Source organism: Lycorma delicatula, chromosome 4 (genome assembly GCF_047948215.1).
Source record: "Lycorma delicatula isolate Av1 chromosome 4, ASM4794821v1, whole genome shotgun sequence".
NCBI lineage: Eukaryota > Metazoa > Arthropoda > Insecta > Hemiptera > Fulgoridae > Lycorma > Lycorma delicatula.
In genome coordinates, this window is record NC_134458.1 from 178,832,620 (window position 1) to 178,854,550 (window position 21,931).

The following is a 21,931-nucleotide window of genomic DNA, read 5'->3' on the forward strand; positions in this document are numbered from 1 at the left end:
TCTACTTGCTCAATCCTAATTCGAATTCAGCGCTGGCCATAATATATTTATGAGTTATATAATTTTGGTTAATTTTGAAGCTTGTCCTAATATTTTAACTCGTACTATTTACCATTATTATAAATTTTTTTTAGCTATAAATTTACTTGCCGACTAAACTATTTCTATTTTTTCAATTAATTAAAATTATTTTCTTTATACGCTTCTGATTGTTATTTATATGCCGTGGCCATGGCCACCTCAGTGCCAGTTGTAAAGGGACCTCATTTCGTTGATTCTTTTTCAGTTAGACATATCTTACGGTGTTTTAATCTCTATTTTGTGAGTTAGCTTTTTTAATTTCAGGTAATTGTTAAATGTATTTATTTATAATTTTTGTTTAATGTTTGTTCGGTTTTAAATAAGTTTTAAAAAAACCATGTGGCTATGATTGTTGCAGTTTAACGGCTAGGTTTGCAGTTAGTTATATTCCTTTTGCTTTTAATGGTCAAATGATAATTATTCATAATACAGACGAAAGTAATGAATCTGCTTACAATAACTGTTACTGTTTATCGTTCGAATGTTACGTAATTGGGTAAACTTAACTTTATTTCGAATGCTGTAAGGCCTGGCCTACGTCAATTAGGCGCAAGTTTGTAAAGTTACATTATAAAAGTTCTTAAAATAAAGTTACTAATTAGAATTCTTTGATTGTTACAATATCTCTAAGAACTCAGTGTTCGTATAACCTTAGTTTGTAGAATTAAATTTATCTTAGTTTAGCGGGTTGTTAATTGTTGGCTGAAAAGGTTAATAGCACTATATCATAAGTCAAGTCTTTTTCTTGTAAGGAAATGAGAACAACAAGCACATTTCATTACATTAATCATTAATATGTTTATAGACATTATTGCATTTTTTGATTTAAACTATTTTTAGTCTCAGTTCCAGCTGGTTAGCTTTCCAATCTCATTAATCTTAGTTATTTTTCATTAGGGTCATTCCATGTCAAGGGGCTCAGTTTTGAAAATTGTCCCTACTTGACCATCTCCAAATATCAAATTTTTGGTGGAGGTTCCCCATGGTCTGAAATGCATTTCACAAAATTGCAACTTTTTATCTTCTATAAGTGATTTTTTGAAAGAGGGGTACTTAGTTTGTGAACACATAAAAATTATTTTTGATATACTTTCAGTTAACATTCTATGCTGAATTCACATATGTTATTCACAGGTTTCTTTTAGCACCTGGTTTTAGGATGTAGCAGCTGAAATTCAGCTAAAACATTGTTGCAACATTTTGTAAGTCAAAAGTTTGAGCTTATATAATTCCTTATCTAGTACTTTAATCAGAATGAGACTTTGTAATTTGAAAAAGGGAATAATTATGTCTAGGATCCCGTGGTTTCAAAGCATTTGGAATGTCAGGAGAAATCCATCACCAGATTTGGTAAAAAAAATTTTATCATGATTTTTGGCCTATCTTTGGAGGCTTATCTCAGGTATACCTTCTCAGATTTTGTTTTATTATAGGTGAAAAGCCTATTAAACAATGTAATCAGTGCATTTTGTTTTTTGACCCATGTATTAGCCCTTCACGAGCAGAAACCCATAAACCTATGGGCTACCTGTACTTACACTGGAGGGCGGAAACCCATATATGAGTCTTTAAATGTGACTGGCTATTTGTTTTGTCTTCACGTAGTTGCATATAAATTCCAAGAGATGGCAGGAGATGTTCTTTCAGTCATATGAGTTCAATGACCGTGCATATGTAACAGACGCGCGTGCATCATGTTTTTCGGCTTGATTCGTGTGAATTGAAACAAAATTTTACAGACAAAAATTCAGAAGGAAATTAATAAAAATATTTATATTATAATAAAACCATATTATACTTTCCCTGCCAAGGTGCACTACTTCTTCAAAATTGCTGTTTTTACCATTAATGTTACTACTGTTACTATTATTATTCAGTGTATTTTAGATGAAAAGAACTCAATGTAAAACATAACCAAAATCATCACCTATAGTTAGCAGATTCTAGTGTGCTCTGTGAGACTTGTGCTGTTTTCGCTTAAGCTTTTTTTCACGAGATAATTAGTGTTCTTTTACTAGATTGGTGGCAGAATTCAGCAAAAACACAATGTATATGTTGTTTTTATGCATGAATGCATGATTTAAGTTAAAAAACTATATTAATAGTTTTTGCATGTACATTTTTATTTGGAAATGTCTTCTGCTTACAGCCATAAAACATCACTGTGGGTTAATAGAGGTAAGAAACCGTTCAAAGATAATTAATCTTTTGCATGTGACTAGACTTTTAATTTATGGAAATTTCTAGTTAACAGTTGAAGGTGGAAAAACATTCAAATGCTTCAGAATATTAGATTTTTTAAAGAATGTTCTAAAATTTACATTATCTTTAAAAAAATTTTCAGTGTTCCAGAAAATTTTGACTATTGTAGAACTTTCTAGGCTGAACTGAAAAATCTATTTTCTAAAATGTTCTAGAAAACTCCATTCTATAGAACATTTGGGTTATTCCATTTTAATACTACAAAGTATCTGCATCACTATTTTTGATTTTGATATTTGGTATATGATAACTACCTGTCTTGTAGTGACAAAAACTATTTTTTTAAAAACCTTTTTCTTTAGTAATAGACTATATTCTAATGTGCCAACATGTAAAAATAGCAATTTTCATCACTCTTTCCATGAGTTGCAGAATTCTTATTTTACATCATAGTGTCAAAAAGGGCTTTTTGGAAAGAATAAAGATGGAACTTCATCTTAGTGTACTCAAAATTCATTTTGTTAACATAACCAAATCTGTAATGTTTACTTAAGTTATGTTTACAAAAAATTTTGTGTCCAAAAAAAATTTGGATTAGGTTTACAGGCCTGTTTTTTACCTTTTAACTCTTAGGTGCTAGTAGTACTTAGTGTCCTCATTAAAAAAAAAATGGCTGCCAAATCGTAAGCTTTTGAAAATGTCTCATTTTTGGTGCTGTGGGACAGGTGGCAAAAATCTTAAATATTTACAGCATTAAACACTTTTAATATAATTTAAAATATAAAATGTATTTTGTTATTCAAAGGGGTTGACTAGTGATGAAGCCAACAAAACCGCTAAAAACACAGTTCCTTCTAACCGTAAACAACGTATCCAAAAATACTGATGTTATGTATTTTTTCAGAGTATAACAATTACAACTAAATTTGTTAGAATGAATAAATTGATAATTAGTAGTTTATAAAATGATAAATAATAATTGCCCCTTACAAAGGACACTTGCTGGATTCCAGAACAGCACATTTTTGGTACTCTTGAGCACCATCAACATCAGGATGACTATATGTATCCAGAATACATCTAGTCTATGAGGTGAAGCGATTTAAGCTGAAGTGGAATTTGAAGTATTGTACTAAAATTCTGACTACCTTAGATATTTTTATTTTATTTTGAACTGATGTGTTGTGTAATATTGTAATACTTTATTGCACTCTGTTATTACAACTATATTTCATTTTGTTTATGATTTTAGTATTTTTGTGCATGTATAATAAATAGTTTAAAAAATTGTGCTTGCCGTAACAGATATAATTATTTGAATCTCCTCTGCATTCAATTGGAGGCAAGGTACAACTAATACAACTTTGTATTTACAGGCAGCAAAACAGATATTACTTAATAAAAAAATATTTTTTACTATAGTACTCATTTAATCCATAAACATTACGGAAAACTTGCTCCCTGTGTGAAAGATTTATTATCTTCAAACTGTTTTTTCTCCCACTTATGAACTTCGGGTCAGAAAAGAAACTGCATGGATTTTGTTGTTTAAAAGTTGCTCATTCTAATTATTATATGATTAACAAAGTCTAAGAAAGTATACCTGAGATATAAACTTTCAAAGGTAGGTTGTGTTTTTTTTTTTTATCTGCAAGTCATTTTTCATTTTGTGTTACTCTTATTAATTACTATTCAATTTTTTACAACTCTTACCATCCTTCCCGTTCATTCATCTCTGGTAATTCAGAAATCTAGTTTCTTTATTCTTCTTCCCTAAATGTAACTGTTTATGCAACTTCTGTTTTATGGCATTTTTCACATTTGCCCACAATTCACCTGTACTGTTGCTTTCTGCATTTCTCTCCCATATTTAATGTCTTCATGGTACTTACAGAATCATTGAGTGGTGGCTTCACTACTTTCTGCCTATAGATCATTTGCCTTTAAAATAGGAAATAAATGTTGATTGCAGCCACTCTTCATAAAGAATACATTTGCTATTATGAAGCCATCCCCTAACATGGGAAACTATTTCTATGAAGAACTTTTTAATCTGGTTCATAACCTTTAAACTCTCTACCTTGAGAGGTGGACCTTCTTTTTTTTCACGTTTAGCCTCCGGTAATTACCTTTTAGATTAATTCTTCAGAGGATGAATGAGGATATGTGTGAGTGTAAATGAAGTGTAGTCTTGTACAGTCTTAGTTCAACCATTCCTGAGATGTGTGGTTAATTGAAACCCAATCACCAAAGAACACGGTAACCACGATCTAGTATTCAAATTTGTGTAAAAATAGACTTTACTAGGACTTGAACGCTGGAACTCTCAACTTCCAAATCAGCTGATTTGGGAAGTGGGAGGTGGAGCTACCAGTAGCTAAGCTTCTGTTGGCTAGCACTTTGGGTCAACAGACACACAAGCTCTATTACTGACATTAAGATGTTCTGTATGTTGTGTAGGTGAGAACTACAATAGTAGTAAAGAAATTCTTGACTCATTACTTGTTTAATGGTTTCAAAATGTTAATCTACATACTTTGAAAAATAATTTTTAGATAACTCCATAAAAAAGAATGTAAAACAGAAATATTTTGATAAAAAGTAACAATACTATATTAAAGTATTATACATTTTAGTCTTACAATTACTTATATTTAATTTCTTACTTAAATTGACTGAAAAGTAACATTTAACTTTCTAACTTATCTTGTATATGTAAAAAACATTTGATAGGGTGTTCTGGAAAGTAGACGTCACTGGCAGGTTAATAAAACAAAAAAATATATTTATCATTTATCTATATAAAATTTAAGGAACGTAACAAATTTTTTTATATAAAATTGTAAATGAATTGTCTGAATCTAGTTGTTTGACTAGGTTGTATCCAGACTTTGCTCACTTTAAGTATTGATCTGGTCTATATAAGATGTTGCAAAATGTGATAGAGGTAAGGTATACAAATGAACTGTAACTGTACGCAGCAGGTTATTTTAAGTTCTACTATAAAGAGAACTTCTGTGTGGTAATAACCCATTTTAAGTTGATAAAGTGGATGGAATTGAGAAGAATCAAAAGGAAGAGTGCACTGGAAGTATTGCCTGCTGATGACTTTTTGTAGTAATTATTCAGTAAATGTGAGAATTTGTAATTGAAAAAAGTCATAGAACACATACGTTCTTTTAACTGTCTAACTTTTAGCTGTTTTTATTAAGATAAATAAGTTCTAATTTATGTGCAATAATAAAAGATAAAAAGTGACTGGAATTGAAATTGTTAGTTTGGGTAAGCTTACACTTGATGAAAATTAGTCTGTAAGGAAGAAATTGAAAATCTGTAAGTCAAAATTGAAAATTTGCAGGCTAATAAGATGGTTAAAAACTGGAAAATAAGAGATGAGTATTACATGCCTATATTTTTGCATAGTATCTGGTTACTGCAAACGATTTAATATGCTCATATATGTTTTTCTGTAAGGAAAGTTTTTTTAATAATTTTAACCTTTATTTTCAATTTGATTTTTTGGTTCTATGTATTTAATTTTACTATCCGGGGAGGGGATTTTTGCACAACCCATCTGAGTTAGGCCTAAGTTTTATTTACTTTCTTTAATCTGTTATTTTAACTTTTATATTTTATCAACTTTGTCTGTGGTATTGGTTTTGAGTTTTATTTGCCTTCTTGGCTTGTTGTAAATTTTTATTATATGATTAATATTACTTTACACCTTGTAAAGTTTATTTCGGAGTTATTTTTACCCACAAAAATTATTTTGGTGTTTTATGCCCACAAACAACGAAAAAAAATTTGTGTAAATTTTATTTTGCAGCCCACTGGGCTGGTTTAGTAGTTAATTCATAGTTCAAATCATTAGTTTAACAGCTGATTTTCAAAGTGAAAGGTCCTGAGGTTCACATCCTAGTAGCCACATATTAGTTGCTTTTATATGGATTTAAATATTAAACATTTACATACCATCTTATATTTTTACATACCGTCTTTAAACTTGGCAAGGGGCGACCAGTATTTGCCTAATAGACGTTATCTCAGTCATACCTGTGAGCTGTGGCAGCGAATGAGCCTCCCCCCGCTGGTGCATTGGAATATCCTGACCTTATGTTTCTAGAAGGCCAAAGCACTCCTCCCAAGAGGGCTGCCCTTTCCGAGCCTATACCTACTCAGGGTTCGGGTATGCTCCCCATGCATATCCAAACATTTGATACTTGTGTACTTTTATGGTTGGGGTTTAGTTAAACACACACTTTAGGAATGGTGACCTGAGTCTGTACAAGACTACTCCTCATTTACTTGTTATACATATCATCCTCATTTCATTGGAGCATGGAGGGGGGTTACTTATTGTTTACTATTTGAGCAGTTTGCAATGTACACATTAAAAAAATATATATATGAAAATATTTTGTTTACTGTAAAAACATACATTAATAACTGTAGTAATAGTATTGTTTTAACTTCAATGACATTAAATTTTTACAATAAAGAACTATTATACACTTAAAGTTATTGCAGTGTGTATTAATAAAGAAGCTAATAAAACAAATGAAGATTATTGTAATTGGTCTGTTATTACAGTGCAAAGTGTTTTAAATGTATATCTTCTTTATTATATTTTAAGACACATGTTTAGCAAATTAAATTTTGGCTAATAAATAGTAGTGTTTATACACCACTTTTATTTGTAGTACAGCCTTAAACAGTTTCTCTGCAATTTGTCATTTTGAAGGTTTTATTTTGCATTAATTTAGCTTCTTTAGAATCCACTGAAAAGTAGTGTGATCTTTAATGTAAAAATAAACTGTAAATATTTGCTTAATTTTTATTATAGTTACAAATAGTGAAGTATAATGTTGCATTATTTTATAATCTCTTCTCTCATTAAGTATGATAATGAAACATAGTTCAAGGGAACCTCCCTAGTGAAAACAGTTGGGGAGAGAACATTTCATTTCATATCACAATTAATTTCATTTAACATGTAAACATTATGTAAAACATTTACATAAACATATGTAAACATTTCATTTAATATATAAAAAAAATCAAACTTTGCATTAATTTTAAGCTATTAGCTACTGAAAGAAAACTTTGTACTTACCTGTTCTTAAGGTAATTATTGAATGAAGGAGAATCGTGCCTGTTTCTCCTTTAATTATTTCCCATGGAGTTCTGATTGATTTGGTTTACTGTGTGATAATCCTCTGCATAGTCTCTCTCTTTTCATTTAACAATATTGTCATTTACTTATTGTCAGATATTATGAATTCTTCAAATGTTTACAAAAGATTAAGTAATTCTTGAATTACAGACTAGGTGATAAGAGGTAGGTAGAGTAATAGTGGTTAATATTTTCCTTGAGTTGACTAACTTTTTGAGCTAAATGAATAATCTCAGTTAAGTTGGGTTTGGATTTTGTTTTTTAATAAAACACACCTTAGCTGCTGTTTTTTACTTAAAATAAATTAAATGACCAGGATACCCTGATAGCATATTAATCCTACTGATTTCAGTTAATTCCTGTTTATTTTTATTTAAAAAATTTTTCACTGAAACATTACTTGTAGTGCAATCCAGTTTTTAAGTTTTAGAACATCATATTGCGTTCCATTACTGTTGCTGTTTCATGTAATGCACAAAATTTTTGCCACCGTAAGCTGTTTTTTGTTTCCATTTTTTTTCATCTTTCTGATTTGTACTTTTTTAATCATTCATAATCACATTTTGTAAAGTCCATTCCTCTACATCCATTTATTCACATAATTTTTAATTAATTACATTGTGCCTTACTTTATTTAAATCGCTTCTAATTTCTTCATTATTTTTTAATATTCTGGTTACTGCATCGTTTTCCACAATTGAAATTTTTTTAAGTTTATTATTTATTTTTAAGTTTATTTTTTATTTATTATTTAGGCAGTGATTACAATAATATTGATTGTACTCTGAATTGTGGGGATTAAGTTATCAGATGAGCAACTTAACCCTGAGAGTAGGTTGAGTGTGTGTTATTATTAAACACATATGTTTATTGTCTATGTTGGAACAATTCTCTTTGTTTCAATGAAAGAAGTTGGGAAAAAATGGTCTTTGTAACTTATTAGCAGCTAATAGGGCAAAAAAATATTGTTTGGTATAATCTCCAAAGTTTCCTGTTATCAGTATAACAGGTGGATGCATAACAGTGTGCATGCATATTTATTTCTGTTGATTGCAGTACCTCATCAAATCAAATGGGATCTCAGATTTTTGAAACGGCCCAGAAAAACACTTTAACATCTAGATGTGTTGGTAAATTTTCTTCCAAATCTGTTGTCAATTTTTTCTTTCACCTTGGATTTGTTTTGGAAATGCACCACACCTGAAGTATGAAGAAGCAATTTATTTTTTGGGCAAAGACTACAACTTGACAGTGAATTTTGCTAAGATCCATTGTAGTTTAGAGGAATTGTGAAAAGGTTCGTTTCCATAGTTAGGTATTTCCTTTGTCTTTTTCTTGTGGGTATTGCATCACTTTTAGATGCAATTTGTAACTTTAAAATACCTGTTTGTTAAAAAAAGAAAGAAAATTTAGTATGACTTGGACCTATGAGCAAACCTGTGCTCTGGGCAAGACTGTAAACTATCTCATTCAACAAATTTGATTTGATATCTCTGGGTAGAATTCCTTCTTCCTCTTTCCTTTCTTTTCCTTGGGCCAGTACCATGTAGTTGAGTTGGCCACCCTTATTCTATCTGTGATGCCATAGTGGCTGGCTTCTGCTGGTAGCCAGCTTGGCAGCTACTTTATTGTGGTGTTAGGAGTAGCACCCTATGCAACTGTGGAATTATCCCAAGGACCTAAAAAAGCTAGAAATACTGACTGTGAGGTACCTGCTATTGGTAAAGCTCTTTAATATTCTTTTTCTTAATCCATCACTTAGTTGAACTAACGTGATTTTGTCTAACTACTATGATTTATTAATAATGTATTAATTGTTCTATTATTGTTCTGTTTCCAATTAAAATATGGTCGTTGAAAATTTATATTTTTTTGTGATCTAACAGTTCAGACAGGTAAATTGTTTTTCTGCTTTTTTTAAACTACTGGGACAAACATTGCTAAAATATGAAAATTTCAGTTTTGTTATTTTTCTTACATATACGGATTGGTAAATTAACACAGGTGGAATATCTTTTTAACTGCAGAATAGAAACTGCTAAAGAGTAGTTTAAAATCATCACATGATTTTCCCGACTTGATAAAACTTATTTTGTTTTGATTAAGGAGAGAACCTAGATCAAAAAGAACTTTTTACACTAATTTCTGTATATAATGAAATGAAATGTTTTATATCTTGAGTTCATAGTGAAACAATTTATTTTTAATGTTCATTAAATAATTTTTTTTTCCAATATATAACAGTGAAATAGATCTTTATTATACCAGAGAATCGCGTCAAGTTTATGAAAACTCAATTAGGTAAGTGAAACTCTCTTTTACTTAATTAATGAATAGAAGTTTTGTTACTCTTTATTTAGTTGTACTACTTCAATGTTTTATCATTCTAAGTACTTGAATGTCTAATACAATTCTAATTTTATTTTTCTTTATTCATATATACTAAATATAATTAAACACGTTATAAATATTTAACCTAAAGCTTATGTAATGGAAAATCTCACTTGTTTGAATATTTCCCTTTGTTTTAAGAGGAGAAATTTTTTAATAATTCATGAAAATGTATAATTATTTTGTTTTTTTATGAATGGCATGGATGAAGTCCTACACAATAACTATTGCAAGAAAATAAACAAGAACAAAATGAAAGTAATGAAATGTAGTAGAAATAACAAAGATGGACCACTGAATGTGAAAATAGGAGGAGAAAAGATTATGGAGGTAGAAGAATTTTATTTGGGAAGTAGAATTACTAAAGATGGCAGGAGTGATATAAAATACAGAATAGCACAAGTGAAACGAGCCTTCAGTCAGAAATATAATTTGTTTACATCAAAAATTAATTTAAATGTCAGGAAAAGATTTTTGAAAGTATATGTTTGGAGTGTTGCTTTATATGTGAGTGAAACTTGGACGATCAGAGTATCTGAGAAAAAAAGATTAGAAGCTTTTGAAATGTGGTGCTATAGGATAAAAATCAGATTGGTGACAAATGAAGTGACAAATGAAGAGGTGTTGCGGCAAATAGATGAAGAAAGAAGCATTTGGAAAAATATAGCTGAACGAAGAGACAGACTTATAAGCCACATATTAAAGCATCCTGGAATAATCGCTTTAATATTGGAGGGACAGGTAGAGAAGGAAAAAATTGTGTTGGCAGGCCACATTTGGAATATGTAAAACAAATTGTTAGGGATGTAGGATTTGGGGATACTGAAATGAAATGACTAGCACTAGATAGGGAATCTTGGAGAGCTGCATCAAACCAGTCAATGACTGAATACAAAAGAAACTGAATCTGCTATAAGCAGGAAAGGAAAAGTTATATTGAATTATAGCTAAGGAAAAAAGTATTTCAACTAGAAATGAAAGGCATTATCTGATGGTTGTTTCTAAAAGAGTTAGTATACTCACATTATTCTTCTTGGAATTTACAGATTATTCAGGAAAAATACATTTTTATTATAACAATCTAGAAGAGTTGAATTCTTTTATAATAAAGTTTATGGATATTGTTATAAAAATTCTATAAAGCTACTTACTTTTGCTGTACATGACTTCAAGATCAGATTAAACTTTTAAAATGTGTTGCATAAAAAAAAAAACTGTGCTGACCTGGATTGATCACTAATTTAATGAGTTGATTCCTGTTGCATACTATTTCATAACCTGTAGAAAAGTTTGACGTCAATAACATAAAGTTGAATTTTGTGATGAAAATTACTAAAACTTCATAGTAATAAAAAAAAGTACTAAAATATATTAAAACTAGAAAAAACTTTGTATTTATTTTTGTACATTGGTAATTTTTTTCAAATTTGTAAAAGTTGTGATAAAATAAAAAATTGTGTTTTTATAGGAGGTTGCACCTGATGTTTGCCTTTTATTTTGTTATGTAATTATTCTGTAGCAATGAATTGTTTATAAATTGTAAATATCTTTCCCCTTCATTAAGTATCTTGTAAAAGTAAATTGTGAGAAAAGTGCTCTGCTCACATGAGTGTACTTCAACCTTAGCTAGCTGCCTTTGAGATCATAGCTCTACACTGTGTCATTCTAGTTCAGTCATGTGTTATTGCAATTTCTGTAGCAAAATAAAAAAAACAAAAAAAGAAAAAAATATGTTATGAAACAAGTGTTTGTCTTGCTGTATTAATCATTGCTGAGTGTGATTAATGATTTGGAATTCTATTTTTTTCAGATTAGAGTACTTACTACATTACTCCAGTACTTTATATATGGAGAGTAAAATATGTTTTTATTTTGGTAAAACATTCTTATCTGGTGATTGTTACACTTACTCGTCTAAAAATAAGAAGCTTAATTTTAAGAAGGTTGAAAGTAGATGATTTTGTAAGTATGACTTTTTTTTTAATGGATTTAAAATGACATGGGAGGGACGTTTAAAATGACCATTTCCGTACATGAGAAATGATTTTGTTTACTCACCAAATTTATACTTAAAGGTTATGTTCAGAGTAACATTATTGTCCTAAACTGTTCATTTACTATATTCATATTTTTTAAAAATAATCAATTCTTTATATACAGATGACATTTCCTTTGTAATTTCTGGCAAAACTTAAAACTGTTTTATATTTCTATTTACACATTTTAAGAGTATATTACTTTGAGCAAGCAGGCTTTTATTTAGTGTAAGTAAATTATGAATGATGAGATTTTTTTAAGTCGACATTGTGATGTCGACTTTTTAATGTAATGATTAAAAACATTATATAGGTAGTTACGTTCTATCCATTTGAATTTGTATGTGATTTTGTTGAATTAAATTGGAGTATGTAAAGTTAATGGTTTTAATGGCTCTTTTTCATAAATTTCTTTCTGTTTAACATTTTATTGTAGTTTTTGTTGTAGCCCTTAAAACAGTCTTTTCAGAAAATGACCTTATTAACTTAATTTTTTTTATCTTTATTATTAATTTTACAGATTATTGGCACTTGTTCCCTCGAAAGTACTCCTGCCTCCTATTTACATACTTTTCCCAGCAGTGTTTCCATTTAGTGAAGCAGTCCTGGATAGCTTCATTTGAAATGGTCTTTAAGGTCTGTCACAGATTTGCTTTAATGCCATCAATAGTCTCAAAACGGCTTCGTTTCATCACTGATTTTTATTTCAGAAAAAATAAATCACAAGCAGTCAGATCTGGCAAGTAGGGAGGCTCAGGGAGGACAGTCATTTGATTTTTGGCACAAAACTGACAAATTGACGTAGTTGAGTGTAATGTGTAGGTGCATTTTCATGATGAAGAAACCATGAGTTATGTTGCCACAAGTCTGGTCTCTTTGCAGATCTTTTCCTGTTGTAAAACACCTGCATAGTACACATTGTTCAGTTACACCTTAAGACAAGAATTCAAAATGCATAATTCCATTAAAATAAAAGAGAACATTACTTTGACATTGGGTTGAAATTGATGCACTTTTCTTGGGAGTGTGGAGATCCTTTGCCAATCCATTGGGATGAATGAACTTTTGTCTCAATGTTATAGCTAGCTGTAAACCCAGCTTTTATCTTCTGTTATGATCATTTGCATGAATATTTCATCGCCATTGGCTTGTCAGAAGTTGCTGACAAATGTCCACTCTACGTTCTTTCTGCTTTTCGTCATCAGATGAGGAACAGACTTTGCTGCAATTCTGTGCATGTTCAATTTTTCAGTCAATATGTCATGGCATGATCTCCTATTGAGATGCTAACCTCTTCTGAAAGTTCCCTGACAGTCGATCAGTGATTTGCATGTATCAGATCATTGATTTTCTGAATGTGGGTATCATCAGTTGGAAGTGAAGGCCTTCCTCATTGAGGGTCATCTTCAATTGAGCATCATCTCCATAAGCTTGTTTCAAAAGTTCTGTGAAAGTTTTCCCTTGTTTCACACAAAATGTTACGTATCATTGCTCCTGAAAATCACAATTTCAAAAGTCAGCATTAATACTTCAACATGTTGCACCCAACATGAAAACTAAAGGAGTTATCAAAAATCCAAAAACGTAGATTACAGAGAGGTTGTTATGCAGAACGCAATGCTGTCAATCACACTTCACTAAATATTTCCATTGGCATGTAATTAATGGTTATTTTTATTGACATACATACTTCCATTATTGACATTAATTTGAATTTTGGTGATTTATATTTGAACTATTTTCTCACAACATAACAAAATTATGAAAACCTTCTGATAAAAATATAACCCACTTTTTATTATATGAGTTGATATAAGATTGAAAATATATTTTCATGAAGGTGTTCTTTTTTTATTTTTTTTTTATTGAGAGAAATCTAAAAATCTGAAGGTTCTAGATTGGTTGCTGAAGATTTTTTTTGTCCAAGCTTTCAAGAAAATGTTACTGTAACAGTATGTGACAGAGAATAACAGCACCCTCTGTGATTTTGTGTTAAAATTCTCTTCAGTTTTTTAATACTGCCTAAATCTGCAACATTGACACGTGCTCCCATGATTTTGAAGGTTATCAATCTTGAATTTTTTGTATTGAAAATGGTGATGCAAAGAATTTTGTAAAACATTCACTGCTTATTTGTGAATTATAAATTTTAACATTCTTTAACTGATTATTTATACCCAGACAAATAAAATGAATGCTGGAACAATTGTGTAGGGTTCAGCTTCCAGTAATCCTTTGCATTTTAATTTTATCACTTACTATTAATGAATGAATAGAATGGAGAATGGTGATGTTTTCTAAACTACACTAACTTAGCCTTTATTAAAGGCAGTCAGCACTAGGGGAAGGTACTTCAATAAAACACTTGTCTGTTGTAATCATAGTATTTTTGTTAGCAAAAGGTACAACCATAAATATTAGCCCTCAAATGCTTACTTCATACACTATGTTTAAACCTGGTTTTGCTTCTGCGGATGCACAAGGGTTCTATTGCCATGTCAGACTGTTTCCTAAGCTGAGATAGCACAAAAAGGCACTAGTGGATATGGTGAATTGGGTAAAGACAAGTTTTGTTTGAAAATCAGGATCAGTATTTGTTGTTAAATCATTTGATCAAATATGCAACTGTAGTACATGGTGTATCAATACTTTACTATTTCTTTTTAACTTAATTAATGCTGTTTATAGTTTTTATTATTTTTATATAATAGAAAATTTCAATATAAGATAGTCAACACCATAATAGTTAAGCATAACATGGCATGTATTTTTTAACTATATATATATATATTATATTATATATACAGACAATGAGGTCTGTGAATGAAGTAATGACTGGTTCAGAATCACAATCTAATTATACAAGGACTCTATCACCTTCAAAATAGTTCCCTTGGGAAGCCACACAATGCTTCAAATGGTTTTCGTACTCTTCATAGCAGTGTTGGAACTCAGAAACTGGAATATCCTTCAGATGGTCGGTTACATTTTTTAAAATGTTTTCTATTGTTTCAAAGTGGTGTCCTTTCAGGTGTAAAAAGTAAGGAACAGGAAAAAATTCACAGACACTCAAGTCAGGTGAATAAGGTGGTTGAGGAACTACAGGAATGCTTTACTTTACCAAAAACTCATTAGAGTGCAGTGTGACAAGGTACTTTGTCATGATGCAGCATCCTGTTTTCTTTAACGCGTCTCACGTGGGCAACTCTTTTCTGCAGTCTTTCAACAATTTCTCTGTAAATATTCTCAGATATCCAAGATTCATCACCAGTAATAAAATTTGTTTGAAAATCAGGATCAGTTTAAATTTGCTGTAGAAGAATGCAGGACACTTCCACCCTGTTGTTTTTCTGTTAGGTTTATTGGGACTAATTTTGCAAAACTTTTCATGTCCAATTCATTTGTCAAAATTTGATGGGCTGTGGGTTCAAATTTAATTGTTCTGCAATCATTCTGACAGTTAATCGTCATTGCCTGTCTTAATATATCAAGTCTCTGATTCGTCAATATTGTCCGTCACCTTTTGACATTTAACGGTCTTCCAGAGGATGGAGTGTAGTCTGTAACTGATTCCCAGCCATCTGAAAATGCTTTAAACACCTAAAAACTTGGGCTTGAGATAGTGTCATCTCCATACACCCTTTTCAATTTTGAAAAAGTTTCAGTAGCATTCTCAAAGAGTTTAACACAACTTGATTGCACAACATTGCTCATAATTACTCATTTTTGTAACGCCCAACAAAAACTTGTTTGTTTACATCTAACGTGGCAACAGTAGACTAAAAACAGTAATACCTAATATAAATCAGCTGTTCATATAACCATTTGTTTTACTTGTATCCTTACAGTATTGAAACTTTGGCTGCCAAAAGAAACTAGTACAATAATTGTATTATAAAACTAAAATAATAGTAAAATAACTAAGTACAATAATTTTTTCCTTGATAATGCAGAAGAATGTGCTTAGTTTCCAGGAGTGGTGATTCCCTGGCTTGCAGGTTCACCCACTCTTTTGGCATGAAATTTTTTTTATGGAAAATTTTTAAATAACAGCTATTGGCCAACGTTTCCCTTCTGTAAGTATAACTAAGAATTGAGTAATTTCTGTGTACATTGTTAACTAGTGTTAACAATTGTAGAAATACATATGCAATAGTGCATTACTGTATGTTGATTTCAAGACATAACTTACTAAATTTAAGTTATAAATGACATACCTTGAGTTTTAAAACCATTTTATCATTATTCTTTTTTGTAACTTTTTCAATTCGCTGTTGTTTTTACTTCCGAGTAAAAACAGCAATGATAGGGAGTATTGTAACTCCCTGTTTTTGGTTGCCTTCAATCAATCTATGTATTAGCTGTCTTGTATATACCTTTCTCCTGTTGTGTAATCAGCTATCCTCTTTATTATTCTAGTGGAGTGCACTAAAATATCCAAAAACAGTGAACATCAATCAGCATTCTAGTTTCTGTGGCATGCTAATTTTGTTTTTGCAATTGCAGCAGCAAAAAAAATGCATAATGTCTTATCCCCTCAAAGTTGAAAAGAACTAGAAATACCTGAAATTCAGGTTTGTGAAAAGAATCCATCTTGCCCACAGGCATAACAGCAAATATATTTGCATATGCATTTTCTGTTTTAAATTATGCTATACTAAGTAGTTGTGTGATATTTTACAGATTAAATCTTAGAATATCATAATTCTTATATATATATTATTACTTCAAATGACCTATGGCTTCTTGATTATCTTCTACTCAAATATCTAATTTACTGTTGATGTTTTATCACACTGGACACAATTGTATTTAAAAGTTATTTAGAGAACTAGATTGAGAGACACATTCCTCCAAAATGATTCCTGTATTATCTGTTGCTTTTACTTTTCAGTAATTAAAGTCTTTAGTAAGTTTTTATTTTTGACATTAAGGCCAACATCATGACTTTGACCTTAGTTGAATGAAATGTTTTAAATTGGATTTTGTAGGTCATGAAAGTTGGTACATTTTGTAGAATCAAACATCATGTAAAAGCAACTTGATTATTTTCTAAAATGGAAATGAGAATGAAAAAACTAGATTTTAGGATTTATCATAAAGATTTGAAGCATTAAATCTTTTCAGCAACTACCGAAAAGGCTCCTGTTAAACCTTGAGGACTCATGGTTTATCTGGTGTCAGTTTTATTATTCTGTACACTAGTGTTATTGCTCAAATGGATACAGACTTACTATTTCTTTAATCTTTTCATTAGATGAGTGTATAACTTTAAAGATGACAACTTTTAAAAATGTTTAAATAATTCCTTCTAATTTTTCTTACAGGTATGAATGAATGGAAAAGAAGAATAGAAATCTGATAGACTGACAAAAATTACATTTACATTTCTTCTCATCAGTTTGAATGGAAATAATCTTAAAAGTACAACTCTGTCTAAAGGACATGTGACTGAAGGGTTTGTCACAAGTCCTTTAGTAAGAGTCCTACTTATTGCTCACCAGTTTGAATGGAATCTTCAGATGAAAATGGTCTTAAAAGTACTACTCGGTCTGAAGGGTATGTGACAAAAGTGTTTGTCACAAGTCCTTTGGTAAGAGTCCTACTTATTGCTCACCACTTTGAATGGAATCTTCAGATGGAAACTTTGTATTGAAAACTAATAACAGATTTTGTTATGAATTCTAAATTAAGATCTATGTTTAATTATTTACATGAGATGTGTTTATATTTTATTTATTATGTGCGTATTTTCTACACAAATTTTGTTAATGTTTAGTACTTATGTTTAGGGCTTTAGTTAACATTTAGAGCTTATGTTATGTTTATTATTAGCGCATATTAGTATGTTATTACAGCATTAATGTATCACTAAGGATCTCAAAAGTCTTAAGAAGTTCAATTTTTGAGATGCTTTATTGTTTCATTCTCAATAAAAAAATTCATTAGAATGAATAAATTGTTTGAAAATATATTAAACAATTTTTAAAGACAATCTATTGATAAGTAAACTCTAACAAGACAAGCATGCTATAAGTTCACTAAGCAAACTGAGGAACGTCATAATCTGCCTGTAAAGAGTGCATGATTTTTCAAGTTGATTACTCACAATCCTTCTACTTTTTCTTACAGGTATGAATGAATGGAAAAGAAGAATAGAAATCTGATAGACTTTTGACAAAAATTACATTTACATTTTTTCTCATCAGTTTGAATGGAAATAGTCTTCAAAGTACGACTCTGATTAAAAGACTTTTGACAAAAATCAAACTTCACAAGTCATTTTTGTCAAAAGTCCTTTAGTAAGAGTCCTACTTTGCTCACCAGTTTAAATGAAATCTTCAGATGGAAACTTTGTATTGAAAACTAACAGATTTTGTTGTGAATTCTAAATTAAGATCTATGTTTATTTAAATGAGATCTGTTTATGTTTTATTTATTATGTGCTTATTTTCTACAAAAATGTTAATGTTTAGTGCTTAACGTTTAGGGATTTAGTTAACATTTAGAGCTTATGTTATGTTTATTATTAGCACATATATATCACTAAGGATTTCAAAAGTCTTAAGAATTTCAATTTTTGAGATGCATTATTCATTCTAAATTACAAAATATATTAAAATATAGTTTGTGAAGACACTTTAGTGATAAGTAAACTCTAACAAGACAAGCATGTTATAAATTCACTAAGCAAACTAAGGAACGACATAATCTGCCTAGTAAAGAGTGCATGATTTTTCAAGTTGATTACTCAGAAGTGCATCTGCACAACGCATATTTTGTCACCAATGCACAAGTGAGTCATCTGCAGCAAATGTGTTAAATCACTAAAGGAAAATGAAACCACTTATGAATAATAGTTAACCCTTGACTGTATCAACTAAACTGGTTGAAATTTGCACAACCAAATAGAAATGTTTTATTGGTTGTGAAAATTTCAACCAGTTTGGTTGACAAAGTCAAGAGTTGACTATTATTAAGTTGTTTCATTTTCAGTTAGTGATTAAAACACATTTTCTGTAAATGACGCACTTAAAAAAATCACGAATTAAAAAATCATGCACTCTAGTTTAATTATCACTACTATTATCTATTACAATATTGACATGTGTTAGTTTATCACTTTCATTTTTCTTGTTTTTATGTAATGAATTAGTGATGTGGGTGATCTACCCAATTGCAAGCTGACTACTTCAGAATGATTGTCATTCATTTGTCAGTAAATTAAATATAAATTGTTTGTATAAAGAAGTATAAACAGTTTGAAAATTTGTTCGAGAAGTATGTCATTCATGTGCTACACACACCACACGGTTCACTCAGTGCCAATAACAGCTAAAATAAGTGAGCACATACATCAAACAAATAAACCCATGCGCCATCCTTTTTTATGTTTATAAATTAAAATGTTTACATGCATGAGCATTATCTGCATATCAAAAATATAGATGCAATGTGCTGATGATGCACAAGTGTTTTTTATTGTAATAGAAAGGATTTAAAAATTTTCCCAAATAAAAAAATATTAAATTAGCACTGGAGTAATAACCAGGTATGATCCCACACAGCGATGTGTTAAGATTAAACCTTAAATGAAGTAAGAAATAAATTTTGAACTTGAAAAGCACCTATTAAAACATTTGAATTTTTAAAATTGCTTAACATCTTCACAAAGAACAATGTGAATGACTTAACAGTTCAAAGAAGTGAGACATGTTTATAACTTGTTACATTGTCTTCTGAATTCCTTAAAATGTATGAAGATTGAATGAAATCTTTTAAATTGGTTCACTATGTAGAATCACAACAACAAATCGTGTAAGTGCAACGTATTATTTCCTGAAATAGAAATGACAATGAAAATGGAGCAGATTTTAGGTACTATGTAGTATTACAGCTGCTATTTAGAATGATGAAGCTAATAAACATTTTTCATGTATTGTTACTATTTAGAATGATAAAGCTAATAATAAAAATAAAAATTTTTCATATATTGTATGTATATTTCTAATGGCCTCAATTTGGAAAAGTTTGATTTGTCACGAACCTTCAAATAAGATTTGAAAAAATTATTGGGGTTTAGTTTTAATTTTTATGGTTGCTTAATATCTGTCAATGTTTACAACGCTATAAAGATATTTTGTTTTCAGACTTTTGAGATACCTTAATTAACATTTTTTTATCATACAAATACTAATGTAAATACAGTTTTTCTACAAGAGCGGTTCAAAAAGTAATGATTCTGATTTTCATAGGGAATTAAAAGCATGCAAAGTGGCAGTCCTATATACATACAAGTACCCAGATATTTTTTCTTTCCAGTGTCGTTTACAAATTTATTGTAGTCATTCATTGGCTGTCGTGATTGTTTACAGAATCGCACCTACCTTTGAAAAAATTATCTATCAACATTATGAGATTCTTTTTTGTGTCTGTTAAAAAATGCAGCTTTCAAAATGTTGAAAGAAGCATTCCACAGAGTGTTATGTGAGCATGTTAACAAGATTGTGGTGAACACAGTGACCATCATTCAAGAAGTGTATTGGTGTGCGGCAGTTGAAGGAACTGCAACACATGTAAAAAAAATGCACACAATATTATGAAATAGCAGATGCATGTAAAACATGTGTGTTATTTGGGTCTGAGGTTTTTAACACCTGATCAAATCTAGTATCATATATTTGTCTGTGAAGCATTGTTGGGTTGCTGTAAGAAAGAAAGAACAAACCTTTTTCATAGAGTGGTAACTGTTGATGAGTTGGATGTCAAAGCTCCCAATGGAAGTCAACTTTTTCACCACCTCTGAAAAAAATTTCATCATGCAACCTGGGTATGATGTCTACATGATAATGTAGACCAACATTAGGTACAGATAAATGCTCACCAGTATATCAATATGCTTAAGATATTGCATCATAATACACATCCCCCATGTCAGTGTCTGCAAATTTCTCAGCCCAGGTCTAGCTCTAGCTCAGTGTGATTTGCTGTTCCTGAAAGTGAATTGCAAAGTGCTTTTGAAATACAGCCTGGATTTTGTGTTGAGAAAAGTGGATCAAGCACTCGAGGGAAACTATTTTGAAAAGGAACATGTAAATTCAGAATGAAAAAAATTTTTGTTGAACTACAGCTGTTGTCTCGTTACTTTTTGTACCACCTTTGTAGTATATAGTCTGTATGATTTATTTTGAAAAGAAATGTGTAAATGTAGATTCAGAATAAACTTTTTTTGTGACTATAGCTGTTGTCTCTACCTTTGGGACCACTTTGTTTGTGCTAGTGTAGCCTGTTTGATTTATTTAAATATAAGTTTGTTTGTACTATATTATAGTAACTTGATTTTTGTCAACCTTGTAATATCTGATCAAAAAACATTTTTAATTTAACATTTTTTAGCTACCAATTTAAGATGTACATGGCTGCCAGTTTTTCTAAGTTATTATTTTATTATTAGTTTATTATTTTTTCTAAGCTATTATTTTTATAATAAAAAAATACAGAGCTTCTTTTTGACATTTATTAATAAATTGATTTTTTTCTTATTTTTTATTTATTTTTTTCTTTAGTGATGAAATTATGTTAAATTAAAGATTTTGTGAATATTGATTGTTACTAGAAATATGAATTTTCTTGGATTCAACACAAAACCTTAGTTACTGAATGTGGAAATTATTATTGCTGTAGAACATTATGACCTAATTACAGTGAAGCAGTTGGTCTTGTGCATTCTTGAGAGAATGCAATTAATTGAACTTTAATACAACATAGCTAAACACTAGTAACATGTTATTTAAAAGAAAATCCATAGCTCAAGAGTATATAAACTTGTTGACAAATATCACATTGGATGGATTAAATAAACATTCAATAACAGAAAAAAACAACACAAACATGTATTATTCCCAACAGAAACAACTTCTACAAATTACCTGATAACAAAATGCAGAGGTAGACACCATTATGTTTAAATATCATATATTGCATGAATACATCAAAATTGAACCCATCCAATACCAGATGACTTCTAGGGATTACAAAGATCAGATTT

General features: G+C 30.2%; 1 long non-coding RNA gene across 1 annotated transcript; it reads left to right on the top strand.

Moving 5' to 3' along the window:
* Positions 1 to 225: 225 nt before the first annotated feature.
* On the top strand, positions 226 to 21,425 carry LOC142324116 (uncharacterized). Its single transcript, XR_012756219.1, has 3 exons — positions 226 to 345; positions 11,658 to 11,809; positions 17,211 to 21,425. It is a non-coding gene; the product is annotated as an uncharacterized LOC142324116 (long non-coding RNA).
* The last annotated feature ends 506 nt before the right edge of the window (positions 21,426 to 21,931 follow it).